This window comes from Coturnix japonica, chromosome 1 (assembly GCF_054131305.1).
Source record: "Coturnix japonica strain WE chromosome 1, WE-NBRP24, whole genome shotgun sequence".
NCBI lineage: Eukaryota > Metazoa > Chordata > Aves > Galliformes > Phasianidae > Coturnix > Coturnix japonica.
The window spans coordinates 176,816,778-176,840,936 of record NC_140663.1 but is presented as its reverse complement, the minus strand read 5'-3'; the positions used below and the strand labels follow the sequence as shown (position 1 = coordinate 176,840,936).

The 24,159-nt window shown below is 48.4% G+C and overlaps 1 long non-coding RNA gene across 1 annotated transcript; it reads left to right on the top strand.

Moving 5' to 3' along the window:
* Positions 1-16,400: 16,400 nt before the first annotated feature.
* Positions 16,401-23,641, top strand: LOC146762903 (uncharacterized). Its single transcript, XR_014932201.1, has 3 exons — positions 16,401-16,582; positions 17,618-18,983; positions 19,086-23,641. It is a non-coding gene; the product is annotated as an uncharacterized LOC146762903 (long non-coding RNA).
* The last annotated feature ends 518 nt before the right edge of the window (positions 23,642-24,159 follow it).

Here is a 24,159-nt window from a genome sequence, read left to right as displayed (position 1 = left end):
AGTCAGAGTCAGAGGGGTTGGTGCTGTTAGCTCAGTGCCAGCAAGGCCTTCATCCCGCTGTGCCAGACGGATAACGCTCTCAAATGAACAGCAGTGAAAGCTGATGACTTAAAGTCATTTCGGTATCTGAAGGGGGGCTGTGAGAAAGAGGGGAGCAGACTCTTCAGCGGGGCCTGTTGTGATAGGACGAGGGCAAATGGTTTCAAACTAAAGGAGAAGAGATTTAGCCTGGATGTAAGGAAGAAGTGTTTGTGATGAGGATGGCAAGGTGCTGGCATGGGTTGCCCAGAGAGATGGTGAATCCCCATCCCTGGAAACACCCAGGGTCGGGAGGAAGGGGCTCTGAGCACCTGATGGAGCTGTGGGGGTCCCTGTTCATTGCAGGGGTGTCGAACCAGCTGGCTTTAAAGGTCTCTTCCAACTCAAACCATCCTGTGATTCTCTGACTTTGGAGGACAGGGCTTGAAAGATGAGCTGACATCAATTGGCTCAAGCCAGCCTTGTCTCATGTCTGATATTGCGGGTTTTTTGCATCTCTGTTTAAAGAAATATATAAGTATTTATGTATATATATATGCATATACTTGCAGACTAAGTTCCATGGTCTTGTGTCTAGGCGTTAATATGAAATCATGGACAACTCATGGGCAGCTCCTCCTGAAGTAGCGCAGCACGTTACGGCTGGCAGGAACAGCTCTGCAAATGTGCAGCGGTCTCTAAAAGTCTCACATAGGATGTAATCAGGCAGTCAGTTAATTAAGTTACATCTGCATGAAAAACCATTAAGCTCCAACGTGTGGATGGAAAACACGTCAGGTCGGTGCGTTGAGTTCTGCACAAGGTGTTGGCGTCGGAGCCGGGCTGGGCAGCAGGAGAAGGAATCCAGCTGGTGAGGAGAATTCTCTCTTCATCTTCCTCCCTTCCTATGGAAAGTCACAGCGTGGTGCAACACTCAGAGTTTAATCCCTGCTCTGCCTCTCAGCTTGTACGTCTCCATTGGCTTCTCCATTTGGGAAGGGATATCCCTCCAGTTGGCTTTGTTGCCTGGAGTCCCCGGCATTTCTATTTCCAGCTGGGACTGAAACGTGCTGCAAGCATCAGGCAGTTTGCAGAAGTAAGTCTTGTTTTCTTGCAGGGTATTTCCTGATGGATGAATCGTAAAGACATTAATGTTGGAAAAGACCTTCAAGATCATCATGTCCAACCATCAGCCCATCAGCTCATCACCACCACGGCCTTCACCTTTCCTTGGTGGGGCTCAGAAATGTCTCTGCCCCTTTCCAGCTCTTACTCATCCAGACTTGCTTTCAGGATGCTGCTTCTGGTCCCATATCAGAGCCCTGGCTGAGCTGGGGTTGTTGCCTGTGGTTTTGTCTGACACGACGAGCGCTGCTGGGATCATGGCTGCTGGCTGTGGAAATCATGTTCTCATATTAATCTCCCTGCGAAATCGTGGCAATAGGGAGATTCTGCTGCAACCCGATACATCCTCCACGCAGTAACTGGAGACAGGAGTGCCCTGGTGGAAAGAGGAACCTTATGGGTGTCTATTTGCTGTGGTGTGAGCTATGCGGGACCAAGAGGGAACGATTCCTCACGGGAAAACAGGGCAAGTGGTGGACAGAATGCAGATGTTCTGATAACAGTGCTGTGGTTATCTCACCGAGTTCTTCCTTCCTTTCACAAACCTACGCTAGAAACTGAGGCAAGAAACCACAAGTTCATTTCTGTCTCCCCATTCCACTGTCTTGGTGGCTGCTCTGAAGGGCAATGAGGCCATTCCCATTTCCCCTGCCAGCACCACCGCTGTGGAGCAGGTGTTTATTGCGTTCGTTCTCATTGCAGACCCAGCGGCTGCTTAGAAACGGGCCGTTTCTCTACCCAGATTTACACCAAACCACAAGATTTCAGCAAGTTTTCAGCTTGTTCTGCCAAAACCACAGGCTTGGTGCTGGAGCAAAAGAGATGCGGTGGTCAGGAAGACTTGCTAATAAGGTGTGTAGGGGCAGCTGCTGGATGAGGTGCAATGAGCTTCCTGGGCATGGCTTGGTGGGCAGTATTGCTGGTAGGTGGGTGATCGAACAAGGTGATCTTAGAGGTTGTTTCCAACCTTGATTATTCAAGATCAAGATCAGATCATGCTCTGCTCCACGGGTCTCCCATCCAGAGGGTGCTTCATGCCCACGCAGTGTTATCCACGTTTCCACTTCCCAATTGCATTCACCAGAATCTTGTGAGCCTCAGGCTGGGGTGAGTTTTTAGCCCTTGTTTAACATGTCGTGCTGTGTGGGCCGTGAGTTTCACCTGGGTTTTTCAATGCATTATTTGCAACTTCAACTGCAGTATTGAAGGAAATGATAGAAATCCTCCCTAGCACAGCAAACTGCAGAGAAAGAAGCAGGGAGAGTCTGCAGCACTCACTCAAACAGCCAGAAACTCCTCTTTACAGCCACGGCATCTCAGTGTTTAACTCTTAGCTGACTTCCAGCACGTTCCCAACACGGTTGGGATGGATGAGGCTCTGAGCACCTGATGGGTGTCCCTGCTCATTGCAAGGCTGTTGGACCAGATGGCCTTTAAGATCCCGTCAAATGACTCCGTGACCTGCAGCAGCAATCTCTGCTCTGTGTGCATCCTCAGTAACCTTTCCCTGGGCCAGCAGGAAATGCTCTCATGTTGGAGTGGGCGGAGGGCCCCGCTGGCTCAGCTCTGGCTCCTTTGGAAAGCGATAAGTTTGTCAGCGGTGTGCAGTGTGACAAGGAGAGTTGCTGTTTGGCTGCCTCGTGCTAAACCGGGATAGGATTTGTCCTGGGTGAGAAGTCCAAGGCGCTGTCAGCTTGCTTGGGAACTGCAGATGGGCTGAGAGGGAAGCTTTAATCCCCCACTGCCTGACATTAGCCAGATATCAGCGCTGAAGGACGTGGGTGATTGCTGGGGTTTGCTGCGTTGCGGGACTTCCAGCAGCAAAGAGAAGCACTGCAGCCTCACGCTACGTCAAACTGTTGGCCAAAAGAGCAGCGTTTGGAATGAGGCAATCTTCAGGGGTCGCTTCCAACCCAGACACTTTATCATTCAACGACTTTTCATGCTCTATTTGTTTATTTACTTCTTTATTTTGCTGGAGCATCTCTGCAGCCTCAGCCTCTGCTATGATTTTGGGTAGGAGGCAAACAACTAAAGCAGACCCCAACAAACCACCACCCAAAGCAGAGGCGACCCAAAGCAAAGGTGATCCAAAGCAAAAGTGACCCAAAGCAAAGGTGACCCAAAGCAAAGGCGACCCAAAGCAAAGGTGACCCAAATCAAAGGCGACCCAAAGCAAAGGCGACCCAAAGCAAAGGTGACCCAAAGCAAAGGCGACCCAAAGCAAAGGCGACCCAAAGCAAAGGTGATCCAAAGCAAAGGCGACCCAAAACTTTTCAACCCTTTTTCTCCAGAGAAAACCAATGTGAACAGGTTGGTGGTTTTGGTCTCATCCAACATCCCTGAGTCTGAGGGCTCCTGAACAGTTCATAAGAGCAGAAGAGGCTGCAAACCCCATCCATCACCTCGATGGCTGCACTGCAACCTTGCAGTTGAGTGCATGTGTACAAGGAAGGGGAAACTCGATGTCTCCTGTTTTCATCAAGCAAACAAGGGTCTTATTTCCTTGCCAGCCTCACAATAATCTGGTTAGAGAGTTATGGGAGTGAGAATGGAAATCTGGGTTTGTAATAGAAGTTTGCTTTGGAGGTTCAAATTTCCCATCTCTTGGCTGGAGAAACTTCATTGGGTTTCTTGTCTCCCAGTTGCTTCTCCATCCAGATTACCATAAACATCTATAGGGTCTCCATGGGAAGGATTTAGGAGGCAGTCTCAGGGAGAGCAGTGCCATTAATGAGCGAGAACATAATAAGAGAGAGCAGAATGATGAACAGAGAAAGCGGCAGGAGATTGGAACTGGGTGAGCTTTAAGCTCCCTTCCAACCCAAACCATTCTATGAAGATAGGGACAAAAGTGGGGCTGAAGATGGGGATGAGGGTGGGGATAAAGATGAGGATGAGGATGGGGATGAAGATAGAGACAAGTTGCCTGAACCTCCTGGACAGGGGCATGTGTACCTGGAGATTAATTACTAATTATCCCCCATGCACCGCTCCTCTTGCATCCTATAATACAAATGAATCCCCATGTGCCTTCAGCCTGAGGCCAGGGAGCGAGAGCTGTCTTCACCTGCATGAATACTGTGAGGATGGGGCTCCTGATCTCTGCTTTGGGGTCCCAGAATGACACAAGTGTTGGTGACATAGATGTGCACTAATAACAAGATTTAATCTCCCAGTGCATCCAACAGGTCCTGGGCTCTTATAGCAGCCTCTAATGAAGCATCCCCAGCCAAGGAAGCCCCACATGAAGTAGAGGAAGGTGCTGGGGACGGAAGGAGGGGGCTCATCTCCAGTAGGTTTGTTCAGTCCTCACTGTTGTATTTGCATAGGGAAAAAATAAATCAGGGCTGTTCTGGTCTATATCTGGCCAATTTCAGTCTGGAGTTCCTGACAGGTGACCCCAGGGTACGGTTGCACGCTCTCAGTGCTTATTTTTGACATCATAATCCAAATTGACATTCGGTGCTTGAATATACAATAAGTTCATTACAGCTAAACCCTCCGGCTCAGGGATTTCCTGTTGGTAAGTCTCAGAAAATCAGGATTCCCTGCGGTATCGGGCCGAAAACGTTTGCAGATAAAATTCAAGTTAGCAACTTATGCCAAAATGCGTTTGGAGCCAAAGCGGAGCTGTATTTTGTGCAGGGTCTTTATCCTTCCCCATGCTCAGGGGTGGAGGTGGAGGCCCCTGCCCCGCACAGCTCCCAATCAGGGGCTCAGCGCTGCTCTCAGGAGGAGCTCGTTAAGGAGCAGTGGAGAAACCCACGATCCTTTATCTGAGTGTTTTTTGGAACATGAACTCTTGCCTCTTATCCCACTTTCTAAAGAGCAGGAGAATATTTTTCTCTGTGTGTTACCAAAGCAGCCCGTGAGCAGCCACAACCAGCACAGTGAGTTTTGATACCCCCGTTATTGCCATCAGTGGGATGCATCTCCCACACTTCTCGTGTCTATCTGACAGCGTGGTGGGGTTTTTGCTCAAGCTCTTGACCTCTTGGTTAATCAGCTGTGATGATGAGGTGAGAACTTGACCCAGGGCTTATCCATGCCCATCTGGCGCATGGTCAGCATCTCTTCCGCTTCCACCTCCTTCCCCCGATGAAACTGATACCCTGTAAAAACAAGGCTCCTTCCTATCAGAGGAATTTGAAGCTGTTTTCCCAATAAGATGAGTGGTAAACTTTGCTGTGTCCCAAAGGGAAGCGTACAGCGGCTCCTCTCGGGAGCTGTATAGCAGGAGATGTGCTGGGGGGTTCCCAACTGCAGCTGGATCACAGCTGGGTCACAAGGTGATGCTGCTGCATCGCTGCAAAGCACTAGTAAGATGGGATGCGTAAGACCTGGCTGATAATTCTTATTACAGAAGGGAATACAGCTAGGGAAGAGGGGTGGCCATGAAGACAGTGCAACAGGAAGAGCCTTGTGCTTCTTAGCTGCTTCAGTGTGACAGGAAGGAATGCAGATACATGCAGCAAATTTCTACGTTAGAAAGAAGATATCAGTTCAGAACTGTTGGAGTAGAAATAGTAGAGGAGGTGGTCCAAGGAGACCATAATCCCATAATACTGGAGGGCTTGAGGACATGCAGAGTAATGGACTGGAAAGCTTTGGGATTGCTTGGGGTTTTGTTGACTATCTTTGTGGATGGAGATCACCCAGCTGGACCCCTTGTTCAATGTTTGACCGCCTGCATGGCAAGAAGCGTTTTGTGATGGGGATTCTGTTTTAACCTCTGCTGTGATCTCTCTTCCCGTCAGTGGGCACATCCAAGAGGATCCCACCAACTGAGCACAGAGCTGCAGACAGCAATAAAATCCCCCTTTGCCTTCGCTCCAGTTGCACTCTCAGCTCTGGCATCTCCTTCCATGTCCCAGCCTCCAGCCCATGGCTCGTTAACACTGCTGGGCTCGTTCCTGTTGGCCATCATCTACCAAAGTATCGGCCTTTGTTGTCCCAAGCCCTTTCCCCAGAAGCAGTTCTCCACCCCATCCCTGTGTTGCCCCATTCTAATATGACCCTTCCTCAGCCACCTATGGTGGTCTTCATGGGCTCCTGAGCTCCTTTCCAGCTCGGTGCTTTTGTTCATCTGCATCGCTCATATCCCTCATTCCCTGAGAGTTCAATAAAAACCTCAGGAAGAGTTTGCTATTCTTTCCTCCCCTGGTGGTTTTTAAGATTTTACACATCTTAAACCCAATTAATTCGCTGGTTGCTGGAAGTGCAGCATCCTATATGGTTCCTGTGAGAAGAGTGTGATAAAAGTAGGATTATCACTTGCAGTGGCCCTAGAAGAAATCTGGTAATGCTTCCTTCTGTAGCGTGAGACCTTCTGTGGAGGATCAGCCTTGAGCTCTGCAAAGAACATTATGGAGTACGGGACTTGAGAACAGTTTCTTTGTGGTCTGCTGTCTCTTTCTCTTGATTGCTTTTTGTTATGATGACTAACAGGTGATGGCTCTTCCATGGCAGTGTCCTCAAGAAGGAGATGGGCTCTTGGTGGCCACGTTTGAGAACTGTTGGTGATGGGTGGATGGTTGGACTGGGTGATGCTGTGGGCCTTTTCCAACCTTGGTGATTCTATGGTTCTATGATGTTCAGTTTGCCCTCAGGATGTGGGGAGCAGGAGCTGCTGTGGTGTTTGGATCCATCCAGGTGAGAAAGTCCAGCAAAGTAAGCTCTGGAAGAAGACCTTAAAGGAGAGAACAGAGACCTACCCAACCTAGAAGCCTTCCCAATCTACACTGTCTCTGATGGCTTGGGATTAGACCTAGGTCTTCAAATCTCACATTCCCATGATCCGTACAACCCTGTGTTATCCACAAGTCAGGATGCCATTGACCTTCATGGCCACCTGAGTACACTGCTGGCTCATTTGGAGCCCTTTGAAGCATTGAACTACTCCAAACCAGGCTTCATCCTTGTATGCCCTGCAAACCTCCACTCTGAGGACCACCATTCACATACAGCAGAGAATCCAGGACCTACTTTTCCTTTGAGAGATGCACTTGGGCCACTCAGATGTATTCTGAGCTGGAAAAACTGGAGCTGAGGATGTTGGCTGGTGCCACGCTGCTGGGGTGACTGGCTGCAGGAAGAGGGACGGGATGGAAACTGCAAGTTGGTTCAGCTCCATCGCCTTTCCATTGGGTCTCCATTTATAAATAGTTTGGGTCAACCACGTGCGCCTCGACACTTCTTCAAGGCTGAAGACGCTGTGGGTTTTATGCTTAGTAAATTTCCTTCCCTGGCTGCCCCCAGCTCCCTGCCTGCCAGGAAAGTCCAGCAGCAGAGTCAGAAAGGTGCCTGTCTGGATTAAGTGGGAGCCTAAACCTGAGCTTCATGCTGGGCTGGGTGGCACCAAGGAGGCAGCAAAGCAGTGAGAGTTCTGGCTTACCTGGATTGGGATGGTCCTCAAATGAGGGACAAGAGGGGTGAAGGAGTTGTCCTCTGCCAACCCAGCTGTCCTCAGCAGTGGGAACCTGGGAAGGAGTCATCTTGCAGAATGTGCTAAAACATATGGGAGTCATTATGTGGGAAGCCACCAAAGCAAAGCAGAGTCATCTTCCTTGGCTGAAAGGGAATGATTTTGTGCATTGCTGCAATGAGTGTTATGATGCCCACCATACTGAACAGCAGCAATGTCGGAGGAGCATCACGTGCAGAGCCATTCCTGCAGAGCTGTGCCCATGGCCAGGCCCACAAGTCACGCTTCCCCTATGGAATCCTTGTTTTCTTCTTGCTGCTCCTTGTAGGTCCAATTCAAAGGTGATCTCTGCCCCCAAAGATTGATGATGAGATATACATCCATTTTTCCTTAATGCTTTGCTACAGAGCAATTCTGCAGAGCAGAGAGGTGCAGTTCATAGAGTCATAGAATGGCCTGGGTTAAAAAGGACCTCAAAGATCATCTGGTTTCAAACCCCCTGTTATGTGCAGGGTTGCCAGCCACCAGACCAGGCTGCCCAGAGACACATCCAGCCTGGCCCTGAATGCCTGCAGGGATGGGGCACCAAGGCTTCTCTGGGCAACCTGTGCTTCCCTTGTGGCCACTGTGGTCAGCATCCATCAGAGCTGTCTGATGGACTGAAGTGGGTGCTGCCGTTCAATTAATTGCAGCGGGACAAAGCTCTGTTATGACCCAAACAGGGATAAACACACACATGTATATATATATAAATATATATGATGGCTGCTGCCAACCTCTGGAGCAGGCTGGGGTGTTTGCCAGCTTCCACTGCACAACCAAGATGCTGCAGAGTCATTGCGTTGCACCCAGGTTGCCTTTCCAGTGCCAGTCAAAATAAAGAGCTCAGCCTCTTTTCTCCATCACTTCTTGGTTCTGGGACCCCTCTGGGATGGTGCTGGCAGAGCACGGACCTGGTGGATGACTCTTTGGGCTGAAGAAGTGAAAAATGTGGGGAATTTCCTGCCTACACTGAGCAGGCAGAAATGTTCTCCCATGGAGTTTTATAAGGCTGCAGGTCCTGGAAATGTATGAAAGGCAGAAAGGATTGATCAGCAGAGAGGGAAAACCTGATTGGAAGGAAGTCAGTGTTGTTGAAGCCTTGTGGAGATGTTAGAATCACCTCTGGAGGCCCAGGGTGTGATTCTGACCCAAGGTGATGGTGAAACCTCACCAAATCCAGCACCGCACACTCACTGAGCCCTTCACATTGGTGTAAAAGTGCTGAATGTGCACAGGAGCTGCCATAAAGCGTGGGCACGAGGTAGGTGGGCAGGAGCACCTGCAGCTGCCCCTTCCCTTCATGCTGGAAGGGGTCTGTCAGAGCCTCTGTGGGTTTTGTGGGGGTTCATGGTATCTTCAGGAGTAACCCAACTCCACATCCAGAAAACTGGGTTTCAATGGCCTTGAGAAGGCAGCTACTACCCATGGACTGGAGATGTTGGGCGGACACGGCATCTTTCATGCAAGAGAAACACCTGCTCTGGGGACGGCTCCCTTGAGTCCCTATTTTGTTCATTGCCGATGGGGGAGTTCGTACAGTCACTGCCATTCATTTCGTCCTAATATAAATGGTTAAATCCACAAGGTGAGCAGCTTCGATTTATGTATGAAGCTTTAGCAGTGGACACCTAAAGGGAGAGGAGAGAGGGAGCAGACACAGCCGTCTCTCTGTGCTAGTATTATTTCTACACGTGCAAGATATAATATCTAAATACTCACAGGCTCTTTCCTGTACTTGTATGTGATGATGGATGGATAGATAACCTTTCTCCATAAAAATATACACAGCTAAGGGTAAATTTTTCATTGTCATCTCTAGCTTGTGTTTAACAATTTCTTTTCCTCTATTTTCTTTCCCTCCCCTCCCCCCCCCTCTCCTGGAATATTGTGAGTGGAGAGATCTGACCTGCATCTAACATAATATTCTGGGATGGTTTGTTTGAGTAATGGTGCTGTTATTGTACAACCTCCAGCAAGAACAATTTGCAAAGTGTTGCAAACTTTTCAAAATGACCTGACAACAGCTCTCCAGCCAAAGTGGTTTTGCAGGGATCTGTTCCAGCGTTGCGGGAGCAAGGGAGGCAAAAAGGCATTGGAGCCCTGTGCAAGCTTTCATTTGCTTCAGCATTGTAATGACGGTAAAGGAAACTTGAGGTCCGATGCTTCAACCTCTACGTGGAGAAGTCGTTCCCTTTGGGATGGAAGAATCCTTAAGGTTGGAAAAGAGCAGTGAGATCGTCACGTCCCATGGTCAACCCATCCCACTGTGCCCACTGACCACGTTCCTCAGTGCCACATCTACAAGGTTCTTGAACACCTCCAGGGATGGTGACTTCACCACCTAATTGCTGTATTTTAAGGAGAAACCATATCTGGGAGGACCCTGATCCAAGTTGCTGCTGTAGGAACCTCAGTCCTCATCATGGATGGGCTCACTGTCAACCCCCACCCATCTTCAGACCTGACTGTGGTGCTCTTTTCTAACCTTAATCATTCTATGGTTCAAAGAGCATGTTTCTGGTGGGCTGATGGGGAAGAACCTCCAAGGCTTGATGGGACCACGAATAGCAGAGCACTGATGCTGGCACCCTACAGACACCAATGGGCCGGCGTCTGTAAGAAAGCAGTGGGTGACCCCATGATGATGTCCTGCTCACAACAACCTCTGCTCATGGCATTGCTCCGTCCAGTAAGACTGGATACAAGCAAGAGACACAATCTACCTGAACACTCAAGGCAGTGTGAGCAACATGCCCTTGCTCCCCAGTGAACAACGTTAGGGGCAGCCAACCCCCTTCCCCATACAGCTCCCTTCATGATGAGCCCTGCCTCCTTTGTGCTAGCAGACCCCTCTCATTCTTTTCCTCTGGAAGCACTAAAGTTGGCTGGAACCATTATTAAAATAATAGAGGGACCCCAGAGGATCTTTAACCAGGAGATCTTTAATAATTACTACCTCCTAGACTCTTGCTACTCGGTTTGAACCAGGTTTTCTCATGCTATCTGAGTCCTGCAGCAGAGCTCAAGGCCGTTCCCACAGGGCTGTGAGTGCCATGTGACTTAATTGTCCTCGATATTTTTCTAGTCACGTCAAGGGCTTCCTTGGAAATGTTATATAGCTGAGAAAGAGTTTATTATTTGCTGTCAGGAGGCAAATAACACCGGGGCATCTCTGAAGACGTCTATAACGTATCTGCGTAATGTGAAGGTTAAAATAAATCAGTGAAAGGAGCCACTCTCCTGAGGGCAATATACTGTAAAATATTTCATCAGAAGGCCTGGCTATTATTGCGCTTGTAATTAATCTTCCTGGTAATAGCAGGGCTTGTTTTCTCCTGCTGCGTTATCTCACTCCGTGTCTGCGCCGGCCGCTAGATGTCGGGGAAAACCCTTTGGTTTGCCAGAAATGGATTTCTCCCAGAGCTGGGATTTACTTGGGATCCGGAACAGTGCCCGCTGCATCTGGGAGCTGGGGTGCTTTGGGTGCTGCTTTCAACCATCAGCACTAAACCCTCAGCATCCTTCACCCACACCGCGTGCATCGCCTCCTGAGCGCTACCTGGGTTATAAAGCCAGGCTTTCCCCAAGCATTTGCAACCCTTCTGTTCTCAGATCATCACGTTGCGAGCGTGCCGGGACCTGAGTTTTATGAGCAAAGGGAGCCATTTGTGTCTGTGAAATGAGTGATGGGGGCAAATCTTGTGCAACAAACACATGCTTGCAGCAGCCGTGGCCCCAGATGGATGCGGGGAGTCTGTGGCTGGGGAAACATGGTGGGAGGAGGGCACGTTGTGGGTGGTTCTTGTATGCAAGGAGGCTGTCCTGGTGCAGATGTCCCCATCCCGTCATGCACACCCAGCGGAGGCACGAACCTTCTCCTTGGGAAGGGTCAAACTCCTTCGCCAAAGGAATCCAGCAGGAAGGTGCTGGAGATCCACATGTCACTCCTTGTCGGTGAGAGTCACCGCCACACATTTTTTTTTTCACTCAAGAGAAGGGGGAACACATGCAAAACACGAGTCCCACAAAGCAGAAACACTATCGAGCTGTTTTCTTGTTAATTGACCTCCTCAGCTGTGTGCTTCCTGGCTCTTGAGCAAGAGCTGATTGCTGCAAATAGCGCCGTCACTCAAAGCCATGACCTGCTGGAGAGCAGGGTTCAGAAAAAGGGTGCTTGGGGGTAACAAGGTAATGAAGGAGGACACAGCACTCAAGGTCAAGCTGGATGGGGCTCTGAGCACCCAATGGAGCTGTGGTACCCCTGTGCATCGCAGGGGAGTTGGACCAGATGGCCTTTAGAGATCCCTTCCAACCCTAAGTATTTTGTCATTCTGTGATTCTATAGGTTTCCTCTTAACGTGCATGGCCTTGGTGGAGGCTGAGAGAAGTGTGGCTGGGTCTTCACTGCTGTGTATGTCTTTGAATGGATGCAATGTGTGCAAGTTTTGCCGTAATCAAGAAAACCAGCAGCAGTGGTTGAGTTTCCATGAGCCAGAGTTGCTTCTGATGTTATGACTTATGACCCATGGCCAACCTACTGTCCTTCTGACCAGCTTCTTCCTCTTAGCATAACCTCCCCTTGTCAAACAGCAGTGCAGGGAGCTAGGATGTGTGTGTGAACAGATGGCTCTGGCCACAAGGTGCTGGTTTCAAAGAGGAGTGCTGCTGTGCTTTCCATCATGATGTAACATTGGGTGTTGAACCTGCACTGGCTCCTTTTTTGGGGGACAGTTATACACAGGACCTGTGGAATTTCATCATCTTGGCCATGGAGAAAGCTTTGAGACAGAAGAAAGATCACGAGAGCAGACGGTCCAGCTGTCTGCACCAAGGACCATGCTGCCACTTCCTAAAAACCTTCAGCAGACGTGAGCCAAGACATCTGCAGCACGTAGCTTCCATCAAGTTAGTAGGTTTCCTTCAAAGCCAACCTAAATATGTTTTGCTGCCAACTATGCCAAGGCAATTATCACATTCCAGCCATGGCCTTCTTCCCTCTAGGCTGAGGAGTCTTTCCTCACAAGCCATATTTTCTCCAATCTCTTATCACCCTCATTCTTCTGTGAGATTTTTCCATGCTTGCTCAGTGTTTCGTTGCCTTTTCTCACCATGTTAATGGTGTTTCAAAATGTTATGTCTCGTATCTACGGTTGGATCCTTAAGATGAAACCAAGATGAAGTGAGAAAGGGTAAAGATGACCGAATAAAGGCCCTCGCTTTCCCAGCGCTGACCTAATCCACTCTCTCCCTTCTTTCACCTGGTCATTCTGGACTGGGGCTATAGAATTCAGTTCAAGAGACGTTCAGACAGAGGGAGATAAATACTTAATCTGAAACACAAGATAGTGATTGTGTCTGTTAACTGCCTGAAAAGGCACCTTGATTGCTTGCCCAAACATACTGTGCCTTCACCGGAGGAAAAAAGACCCGTCCCCTTGCTTGGATCTTCTGTTCTGTTCCTTGAAACCGAATGAAAATCTCAGTCCAGCAGAGGCTGTCCTGACGAAATGATTTGGAACAAAAGGTAATCACCTATTGTTATGCTGCAGAACTCCTTGACCAGTTGGGATTTCTCCAAGAGCCGATTGGACATGATGAATAGCGGTAATTTCAGAGCTATGCGTATTCTCAGGGCTTGCAGTTTTCCACATCTACTGCGTGGTGGAGGGGGGGGGGGGTTGGGAGTGTGGGATGGGGGAAAGGGTTTCAATCAGCTCCAAGTCAGCAGCCTGGACTCTATCCTGCAGCGTCCAGCCGGTGAGGTGTTTGTCAAGTTACGACTCATGTCTGCAGCAAATATGCCCATTTTCCTAAAGGCTAATTCGTTTCTCTGCCCAAAATACGAACGCATGGAGCCTTTCCTCAAGAAGCTGGAAAGCAGGTGTCTGCGTCATCTGAGCTGATGGGCTTTTTCTTAATCTTCCCTACAGATCTTTTTCCTTCAGAGAAGTTTTCTTTGCAAGTGGCACCCTTTGCCATGGAGGGGGTTGGAATGAGATGAACTTCAAGGCCCTTTCCAACCTGTTCTGTGATTCTTTACTGCTATTTCCTTCCTTATAGAGCTAATAGACCAAGACACCCACCTGCACCCATGTCCCTGAGTGCATTCTCCCTGTAATCACATACTCAGGACATTGCCCCATCCTTACACAAGGAATTCCCCCACTAGAGTGGGACACGGAATCCTGCTGTCACCTATTGTATTCGGGATGACTGGAGCCAGGGATGTGAGAATTAATGTAAAAGTGCCCTCTCGTGGCAAATGGAGCAGATATCATTAGTCAACATTTAGGGGAAATCCTTAATGTCACTGGGGTTGTGATTTATAGAATCATCGGACCACTTGGGTTGGAAGAGACCCTTAAAGGCCATCGGGTCCAACCCCCTGCAGTGCACAGGGACACCCACAGCTCCATCAGTGCTCAGAGCCCCATCCAGCCTGACCTTGGGTGTCTCAAGTGATGGGGCACCCCCACCTCTCTGGGCAGCCTGTGCCAGAGTCTCACCACCCTTATCATAAAAAAAACACTTCTTTCTTAAATCCAATCTCACGTGTGGTTTGTAGTCTGGATGCATTCAGCAGAGGGATGGTGTCACCCTGAGGTCTTCAAGCTCTGCACAGCTCACCAAATGATCCCTCAAGCACCTGGATTGCAGGGTGGGCTTTGCAGGTGGGAGCTGGCAGTGGTGGGCTTAGGGAGGAAGAAGTGTCTTTGGGGGTCCAGAGTGAGCCAGGAAGGGTCTCAGACTTGCAGCAAGGCGATGGGTGTGAGCCTGGCCCTCAGGATTATGCATCTCACTGCAATTTGGAGTTTCCTTCAGTTCAGGTGGATCTGCTGCGTGTGAAGTGTTCTCAGCTGTGGAGCAGAAAGCAGAGCTGGGCAACCCTCGTGCGTGAAACCACGAGTTGGCTTAAAACAACACTCCTTCTAGAAGGGATGATTTAGTAACAAAAACTCAGTACAGCAGTCTGGGGCTTTTGTTCTGCCGGCTCTGAGGGCTGTGATTCAGGGCTGCTCTCTGTACGAGCTGTTCCTGCACACTGTCTGGAGCAGTCACCCATTGAGTACCTAATTAATCAGGAGCCTGGGTAGAGTCTCAGTGGTATGAGCTGTGAAAAGGGGAGTTTTATGGGCCGCTTTCCTTCATCTCTCCTTTTTGTTTCAAGAAGGAACATAGGATTTTCTTTGCACTAATGATTACTTTGGAGTACCTGTGATGTCCTCCCTCATCCAGCTTTCCCTACCACTTCCCTTGCTCCACAGAAGAGAGATTTATGGCTGGAATAGACAGTTCTTTGGAGGAGCTCACCTTGGGAAGAAGACAGAAAGCAGAGCAAGAGTGGGACTCTTATCCTGCAGTCCAGCTCATTCATAGGAGTTAGGCAGGCAGGTGAGTGCTACCTTGGGATAACTGCTGCTCTTCTGCCCGGGGATCAATGTGTCCCTGTTGGAAGAGTTGCTGCCTTAGTTACTTGGCATTGCCGTGCAACACCAAAGCCTCAGTGGCTCATCTTCATTTCCAGTGTATGTTGGTGGGTAGAGATGGGGTTTCGTCTTTTGTGCTCGTGTGATGGCACATCTTCCCAAGTGAGAACCCTCCTGTGGCTGGGGAGGATGAATAAGGTATGGTCAAGCTGTGGTGCTGTGTGGGAACTGCAGATCAGGGGCACTGTGGAAGCAAGGGGAGTGTTTGAGTATTATCAGAACAGGAATTGCATCCTGGTCACCTGCTCATATTGTGTGGTGCTTGTTTGAGGAAGGATTGTCTATGAAACCTTGTAGGTTTACAGCATCTCACACTTGACACTGCTGACTGAGCCAACCAAGCTGGTAACAGCCGTAGCATTTTGCAGGCATTTTGCTGGGTAAAAGAAGCATTACAACTGTGTGTCAGGCAAAAATGCAGAGAGCTGTTATTGCTTCTATACACCAGCAGCAGAAGGGAGGAACCAAAAATAACATGAAGTGTCCAGGTGAGGAGGTAGTGGGAGGAAATGGCAGCACACCAGAGCCTGGGCTGGTCAAAGATGTGTCTACCTGTCCCCAGCACAGCTTGGTGTTCATGAAATGATCCAACAGCAGCTTTGATGCTCATGTTTTTCAGATCCTGACCTTCAATTTAAAACTGCAGAATCATAGAACCATTAAGGCTGGAAAAGACAACTGAGATCAAGCCCAACTTTGTTTGTTATGACTGTACCAACCCATGAGCTGCTCTTCTTGCCCAGCAACCAGTGGTGGTCCAGTTTGGAGCAGGAGTTTGGCCTAGAGATCTCCCCACCAGCCAGCACTGCTGTGGTTGCATGATGCTCACATAATCCCATTACTCTTGGGGTAAGTGGGTTTGGCCTTAGGGGGCCTCATGCAGTTCATTGCACCCTGCATTTCCTTCAGGACAGAAAGAGTCTCCCCTCCCATAGACGCTGATCTCCATGGTTGCCTCAGGGTGCTACTGCAGTAGTCATGATTGATAATAGCACTATGCTGGGGGGCCACTATATCAGGAAACACCATGAAGGGAATTATAATCACCATTTAAAGGCATTTTCCCCCCTTTCTCTGGTGGGTTATCAGATTACAGGAAATGAGAGCAGTTTTGCTGCCTTATTATGAGAGATGGATGCTACTGTTTGGAGCGTTTGCCCATCCATCTACTTCCCTGCTACCCTTTCTCATCAGGGGATGCACTGTTCATTTCCACATCAATGAAACAGTGAAGAAGCTTCCCAAAGCCCTCTGGCTTACTTTACTTCCTCATTTATGGTGTGTTTCTCTCTGTTTTGCAGAGTCCCAGTATTCATCCTGCTACCTCACCCAGCTTTCCCCTCCCAGCGGCAGGCCTGCTTGTGCCAAAAGATGGATTTCTGTTTTCTCAAATGCTCAGGCAATTATACTCATTCCTCAGGTGGTCCCAGAGGGGAGCTCTCCAGCCAGCCTGGCCTTCCCCTACAAATCCATTTTCAATATGGTAAGTCCCGTAGCTGACCCCTCTTCAACCTGGGCTTTGGGGTTACTGCTCCCCACCTTCCTTCATGCCACCGTTTAGGGGAATTCAGCTGCCCAGGTTGTTGGTGGGGTCACCATCCCTGGAGGTGTTCTGGAGCCATGGAGATGTGGCGCTGAGGGACGTGGTCACTGGGCATGGGGATGGGTTGGGGTTGGACATGGGGGTCTGAGTGGTCTTTTCCAACCTTCTTGATTCTGTGATTCTAAGATTTCTGCAGGCTTCCAAATGGGCTCCAGTTGGGTTTGCAACCATCTCCCTTGCTTTTTTCCATCTCTCCCTTGGGTGAATTAGAGCCCCCAGTTAAATCCTAGGTGGGCGCAACCTCTTGTGTCTACATTAGTACATGCAATACAGAGCACCAAGACCTCAGGTAAAAGATGGTCCTCCAATAAGTCTTGACCCAGTGCCATCTCTCCATATCCTGACCTTGTTGTGGCCAGTTCTTGTGCCTTTACTGCTCTCTCATTCACCATCTGAGCCTGGGAGGTGAGACTCAACCATATTGATATCATAGGTCCCAAGCGAGTCTCAACAGAGAGAAGATGCTTTGGTTTCTCTTCATCCATAAAGTCCTGCCCACCCTCCCTGGTGCGTTATCAACACAGCTCTACTACAATCTGAGGGTCCCAGTGCTACCGAATACACACAGGGCAATTTACCCTCAACTACCAGTAGCATTCTTCTTCGTCTGAATCCAAAGTCTGCTCTCAGCATGCAAATGCCTTGGCTGGGGCTCTGCAGTCCTTACGGCTGATATCATCCCTATTTGCATGGCTGTTTATTTTAATTTACCCAAGAGCCACAACTACCCTCACAGCCCGTTTCTCCTTGCACTCGCTTAATCCTCATCACGGCCATCACCTTCACAAGGGTTCCTTTCTGAAAGGCGTTCTGGGTTGAAATCATCTGGCTTGCTTTTCTCTTGGCTCCCTAAGAGAGCACAATTTACACGATCACATTCAGCACATGCCTGTGTCTGTCTGTTTATCTCTTCAGAAACCTTTGAGGCTGTTGGTCACAGAGGATGAATTTCTAATAAGCTTTGTGAACCCAAGCGAGCAACCAAAAAGGCAAAAATCCCACCAGTGTTTGATGGAAGAATGCACTGAAGGGGTGAGCACAACCCTTGCGAGCATCAGAAAACCCAGTTCTGGGGAAGGTGGTTATTGGGGACCAGAATCTTTCAGCTTACACGACTTGCTGTTCAAACATTACAGCATCTCAGAGATGTGGCCAATTAACCCTGAAGTAAACTGAGGTGGGATATGGGTGTTTTAAGGGTAAGTAGCACAAGCATCTCCTAGCTCTTTCCCTCTGTGCTTTCTATCTAGGAAAGCTGGTGTGAAGTCACCAGGCAGGCTTTTTAAATTATTATTATTACAAGGCTGGCTGCCGTGGCAGACTTAAAAGAGATATCATGTTCGTTGCTCATTCCTTGGGCTGCAATGCACATGTTTGAGAGTGAACAGATCCTGCCGACAAGGAATTTCCAGCCCTGTTAGATTGATAAATGGGTGCTTCCCCACAGAGCCTGCTGTTACGTGTCTGGGCTCTGCCTGCAGTCAGTACCAGGATGCTTTCCACCAGCACAGCAGGAAGGAGCTTTGCTGGGGTATCTCGGTGGCTTTCCAGGAGGTTGCATGGCTTTGTGTGCTAAAATAAGTGTATATCAGGGTCTGGAACACAGATCTTATGGGAAGTGGTGGAGGGAACTGGGATGGGTCAGTCTGGAGAAGGGGATGCTCAAGGGGGACTTTATGGCTCTCTATAACTGCCTGAAGGTTATGGCGAGGTGGAGGTTGGCTTCTGCTGGCAGGTGTAGGAAAAGACTTTGGTTGTATAAGTGTCCATTTTTCAGCTCAATATAAAGGATAATTCACATCTCTCATGTCTTAGGAGCAACAAAATCATGGTCACCCAATGGAAACACCCCATCTTGGAAGCAGAATATCTATGAAGTTTTGCTACAAACCGACACGATCCTATCAAAAAATAAGTATTAATTTGTGTTTTCCTCCCGTGTGAGTTCTTATCTCCCAGCCACCAATGGTAAGTTATGGGGACGTTTCTTCTGGTAGGTCAGCAGATTGTGTATTTGCAGAGTGAATAAAAGAGAGTTAAAAATACTGAGAAATAGGAGAGAGGAAGCCAAAAACCTTGGGATAAAGATATGTGAAAACCCATGGGTTGGAGAATCTAGCCTTATAGACATACATGACACAAATCTTTCCTGTCCCTCCACGAGGCAGGCATGACTTGGACACCATGGCCAGGACAGGATGAGGAAAGCTTGGAGCACGCCAAGGGGAAAAACAGAACAAGGCAGATGGATTTGCTCATCTACAAAGACTTGGCTGGAAATGTAAGAATTTAAATGAACTCCCCAGCAGGAGAAATACGCCAGGTCATCATAACAAGCAGCAGGAGATTCAAGTGTGAATTCACTCCGTCTTTGTCCTGCCAGGTTCCAGCAATGGAGATGAGGTCAAGCCGAAGGATGGTGGGTAGGAGGAAGGATGTGTACACAGGGTGAGATTGAAGTGTCCTGGACTTCTAAAGGGGAAGCAGAAGATCAAGAGGAGGTGTGATATATATGCAGTGCCCTTAGGTGAGGAGACTGGACTTGGTCAAACCATTACAATTAGCAATGGGGATCTTGTAGGGTTGAGCAAAGACAAAACCCATAGAATCATAGGACCGCTAAGGTTGGAAAAGACCTCTGATACCATCAAGTCCAACCATCCACCTACCACCAGTATTGCCCATTAACATGTCCTTCGATGCCATATCTCCACAGAAGAAAGAACAGGATGGTGGTGATTTCTGCTAAAAAACAAATAATCCTTACAAACAATTGACCGTTGAGAATGGCATGGGAAGGAGATGCTGTGGATGTCTGTAATCTCCATTGTGGTATATAGGGAAGAATAGAGAATCTTGTGAAGTGGTTTAGGATCTCTGCAGCTGCTCCTCGTGTACAGTTGCCCATGTCTTAGTGGAGAGATGGGTTCACGTGTGTATAATTTGACTAGCTTAGATAGCAGGGACATTCAGTGTTCATGGCTCATGATCTGCCCCATGGATGGAAAAAATCACAGGGACTTCTTGTCCCCATAGCCCTCTCCTTCTGCATGGAGCAGCTTCAACCCAAGGGGGGACAGGGGGCCCATGGAGCACCACAGCTCAGTGTTACCTGTACCACTTTGACCCAGTTGTGTTGTGGACCACTCTGTGAGATCCCTTTTGTAATGTGAAGCTATGGGTTGTGCTTTGTCTCCCACAGCTCCTCTCCATGTGAGGCTCCGGACAAGGTGAGCAAGCCATGGGCTCTCCCTCCTGGGGCTCCTGTATGTCTGTGGGTGAGTCTGATGTTGAGAGCAGGGTTTTTCTCAGCTGGCAGGATAGGCTTTGGGATACACAGTCCATCCCCCAGTTTCAGCAAGAGCTGGGTGAAATAATGGAGTCATCAGGTGTATGAATAAGGTTCTGAGAAGTGAATCTGTAGAGAGGATGAGAAAGCCATGTCCTGCATTCCACATGCTCTGTCCCCTCTTGACTCTCATCCTTGATATGTATGTCATACCATAAAACTTTCAGTACATCCTCTTATTAATCTTATTAATTAATTATCCTCTTAATCTGTGCATCCACAGATTGCTTAGGTACAATGGACCTCAAGATCATCTGTAGCTCCCATACCCTACCAAAATAAGGCAATAAATAGCAGGCGCATCAAAGGAGCATTGTAGGACTGTGTCTTGTCATAGCAGATCACTGTGAGCTTCTGATTATGGCCTGAGAAAGGATTGCAAATGGCATCTCTCTGTGGGATGGGGATTAGTCCCATCTCCCTTTTGGATCTGGAGTCTTTGCACACAGGCTCTTGAAATGTGAAGAATCTGCACGCTCCCCATAGGGCTGCCTTCATGTCAGTGCCTAATTATTTTCTTGGCAGAGACCTTGTCCATATGGCACAGAAAATATGGATTGCGAGGGAAAGCAGAGAACTGAGGTTGTTCTGCTGTTCCACAAGAGAATGGAGTAATGATTTGTTAACATGGGTTGTCCTGGGCTGGTCTTCCCCTTTTCTTTGGGTTAGGCTTAGCCAGGGAAGACCCTTTGATAGTGGTGGGTGCTTTGAGAAGGAACACGACCCTCACAATGCAGATGGAGGCAGAGAAACTCACTTAGGACTGGAGATTGGAACTTGGAAAGGTGCATCACAGAATTCAGTCCCCTGCTTTCACAGAGAGCTTTTCAGCAGGGTCCCAGTACACCAAGCATTTACTCTATATTGTCCTGAATCACCAGACATCCATCATAATGTGGAACAGGGCAAGGATAAAGGAGTGTGTGACATTCCTTGTTTCTGGAGGTCCCCACATCAGCAGAACATGCCTTGTGCCTCTGGAGAATACGTGCTCTTGGAGAAGCCTGCTGCACAAATGCTCTGGCTTTGGAGGGCTCCCATGGGAGGTGATTTTAAAGCTCAGTGACACCAGAGGAATGCCTGTGCCACGAGGTGAGAGACCACAGCTTTTTATGCCTCTTGACAACACGAGCAGCCTGATCCTGCTTGGGGTGCCTGCTGGAACACAACCACGGTGATCCTGGGAAAAAAGCAAGAAGTTTGGTGTCTCAGTCCAGCTGGAAATAGGAAGATTCTCCTTAATGCTATGGCTGTCCCAGGTAGGCTTGGATACTTATCTAGGGATGTCAGCGTAGCCTGGGGTAGAAGGAGAGTGTGACTGCTCGATCCTTATGCATCTGGCGACTGTCCTTATCCCATTGTAGGAGAGAGAGGGTCTGTCTGGGCTTTATTTCAGCATGATGGGATGTTTTGGTAGCTCCCCAAGCTGTCTTTTCTGAAGTTGTATGGAGGAATCCACCGTGCTGGACGTGATCCGTTGAGCTGCCAAATCCAAAACATGGTTCCAGAGAACAGAAATAAACTCCAGGGGTGGGAATCTTCCCCATGAGGAGGAAGGAGACAACCAGATGGGCTTTTGGAGCTTTCTTCCTTCCTTTATTTTTATAAACATAAAAAGAAGTTGGACAAGGCCATGGATTTATAGCTTGTCTTGGAAGAGAAGATGCCTCTTATATTGGGGGGAGTTTTGGTATTGCAGTTGTTACTCAGTGGGAGACATTCCCATAAAGCTCCCCTGGACTTGGGCATGGATAGCATTAAAGCAGGTGTCCGTTTTTTAAGAGATTCTGGAGCTCTGATGTTTCTTTTATGTCCCAACTGAGCGTAAAATTGTCAGTCAGACTCTTATGGGTCGTCCAACCCCAACGGGCAGCGCTTTCCTGGGGGGTGAATGCAGGGAAAGCTGAAACTCCACACTATTTAGTAAAAAGGGACGAAGGGAAACCCCTTTTGACTCCCAAATAAATCTTCAGCTCTACACAAACAATCAGAATCCTCCCTCAACTCTTTGTATCCTTTGGGCAAAACTTCATCAGCCAAAGAAGCCATCAACTGTCCGACTGTTCTTTTAATGCTTGATTTAAAGCAAGTGGTAATGGGTCATTGCATCCCCAGGAGAGGGCTGTCTGTTCTTCTTGCACCTCCGTCCTTCCTTACATGATCCCTGAAGGAGCCATGTTGAAGAGTAGACCAGGTCCAAGTGTGCTGGGAGGAGACTCGGGTTTAGGGCTGGGGCTCAGCAGGGCAATTTGTTGCTCAGTCCGTTTATCACTTTGCATGGCCTGCCACATGACAGCCCCATCATAATATTTGTGAGGAATCGCTTCCTGAGCACCTTGTGTTACACTAACATCAACGCTTTAGAGCTGCAATGGGAGAGCAGGGGTTACCGTAGGTCTGAAAACACGACAATCTGAATTCCTCATTTTTTCATTGAAAAACACACAGTGATTTACAGTTGACAGACTGTTTCGTTATTGCAGGGGGTTGGGAGAGGAGGACTAGCATGCTCTGAAGCAAGAAGACTGGTGTTTACAGGTCTTTGCTCACTTGGATCTTAATATGGCTCTTAGGCAAAGGCAATGGATGAAACTATTCCTGGGACCTGGAAGATCACCTGGTGATCTCTGTTGAAGCCAAGGGTGCTCCAATGTATACATTCACAACTGTTTAGAGTCTTTCTAAATCCAATCCCATCTCTTCTGTGGAAGTCAGGAGCTGTCTGCCCAAATGTAGGTGTCTTCAGTATAATGGTTGATACCTGAGTTCAGCATCTAGATGCCTGTTAAAGTCAGTGGAGAGGATCATAGGATCGTAGAGTCATTGAGGTTGGGAAAAACCTCTAAGGTCATCGAGTCCAACCATCCACCTGCCACCAATATTGCCCACTGTTACACGTGGGCTCATCTGATCTGCTTACGGACAGAGTATGGGCATTCTAGAGATTAATCTCTCCATTTCCATTTCTTACTATCACTCCCATGGGGCAAAGGGCAGCGGGTGATAGGATGCTTGGCGTCTCCTCAGCAATGTAGTGTATAAGTAGCGCCACTATGGCACCCATTGTGACATGCAACTTTCTGCTTTTCCAGTATCTCTCAAGAGCCAAAGATCACCCATATATCTTCACAGCACCACAGGTAGAACACTCATGGTTATCTTGCTTTATAAAACACGTTCACCTGCTTTCTCACTGGTTTCACCCCAGTAAATCCTTTAAAATGGAGTTCTGTTGAGCTGCAGTTTTGGAACTGGAAAACACTCATCCATCTCATGCTCGTCAATGCTGTGCTGTAACTTATCAAGGGCAGCAGGGAGTAGAGAAAATACCATTTCTTTACAGTTTTCTTTTTGGAATATATACATATATATATAGGTCTAATTTATGTTCATTCTTTCACAACTTTCGTATTTAGTATAAGACAGAAACAGTCGGTGAGGCAATACATTCGAATTGCTGACAGAGTCTAAACTGAGAATGGTTATGACCTAGATATGATCCTGATGATGTCAGCAAGGAATGACCCACAGCCCAGAGGAACGTGTCCTACATTTCTGGTCAGACATCACCTCGAGGAAGGATGGTCATTCTAAACACACAAAGTGGCTCCGGTTGCTCTGGCCTCCGTGCTGGGCCTAGAGATTGCAGCAAAACAACTGGAAAATGTATGAAAATCTACTTTCTGGGAGAATTTGGAATTGGATATTAGGAAAAATATATTCTCCCAAAGAATGGCGATGCATTGGCACAGCTGCTCAGGGAGGTGGGGGAGTCCCCATCCCTGGAGGTGCTCATGAGCCACGGGGATGTGGCACTGAGGGATGTGGGGGTGGGTTGGGGTTTTTTGGAGGTCTTTTCCAAACTTTATGATTCCAAGAAGGTGGGAATTTCTACTAATTGGGACTCAGATACTTCTAGCCGGAGAATACCAGAGGGAATCACCTTTCTTGCAGAGTTTCAGCAGTTTAAGATCCACACAGAAACTGGGAGAACAAAGGCTGGCAACAGGAACTGTCTGATAGTTGTACATCTATGTCTCAAAGTTGATTACTCACCAAACTGATTTATTTGGGGTTATTCTGTTGTTTTCTGTTACGCCTCCAGAGT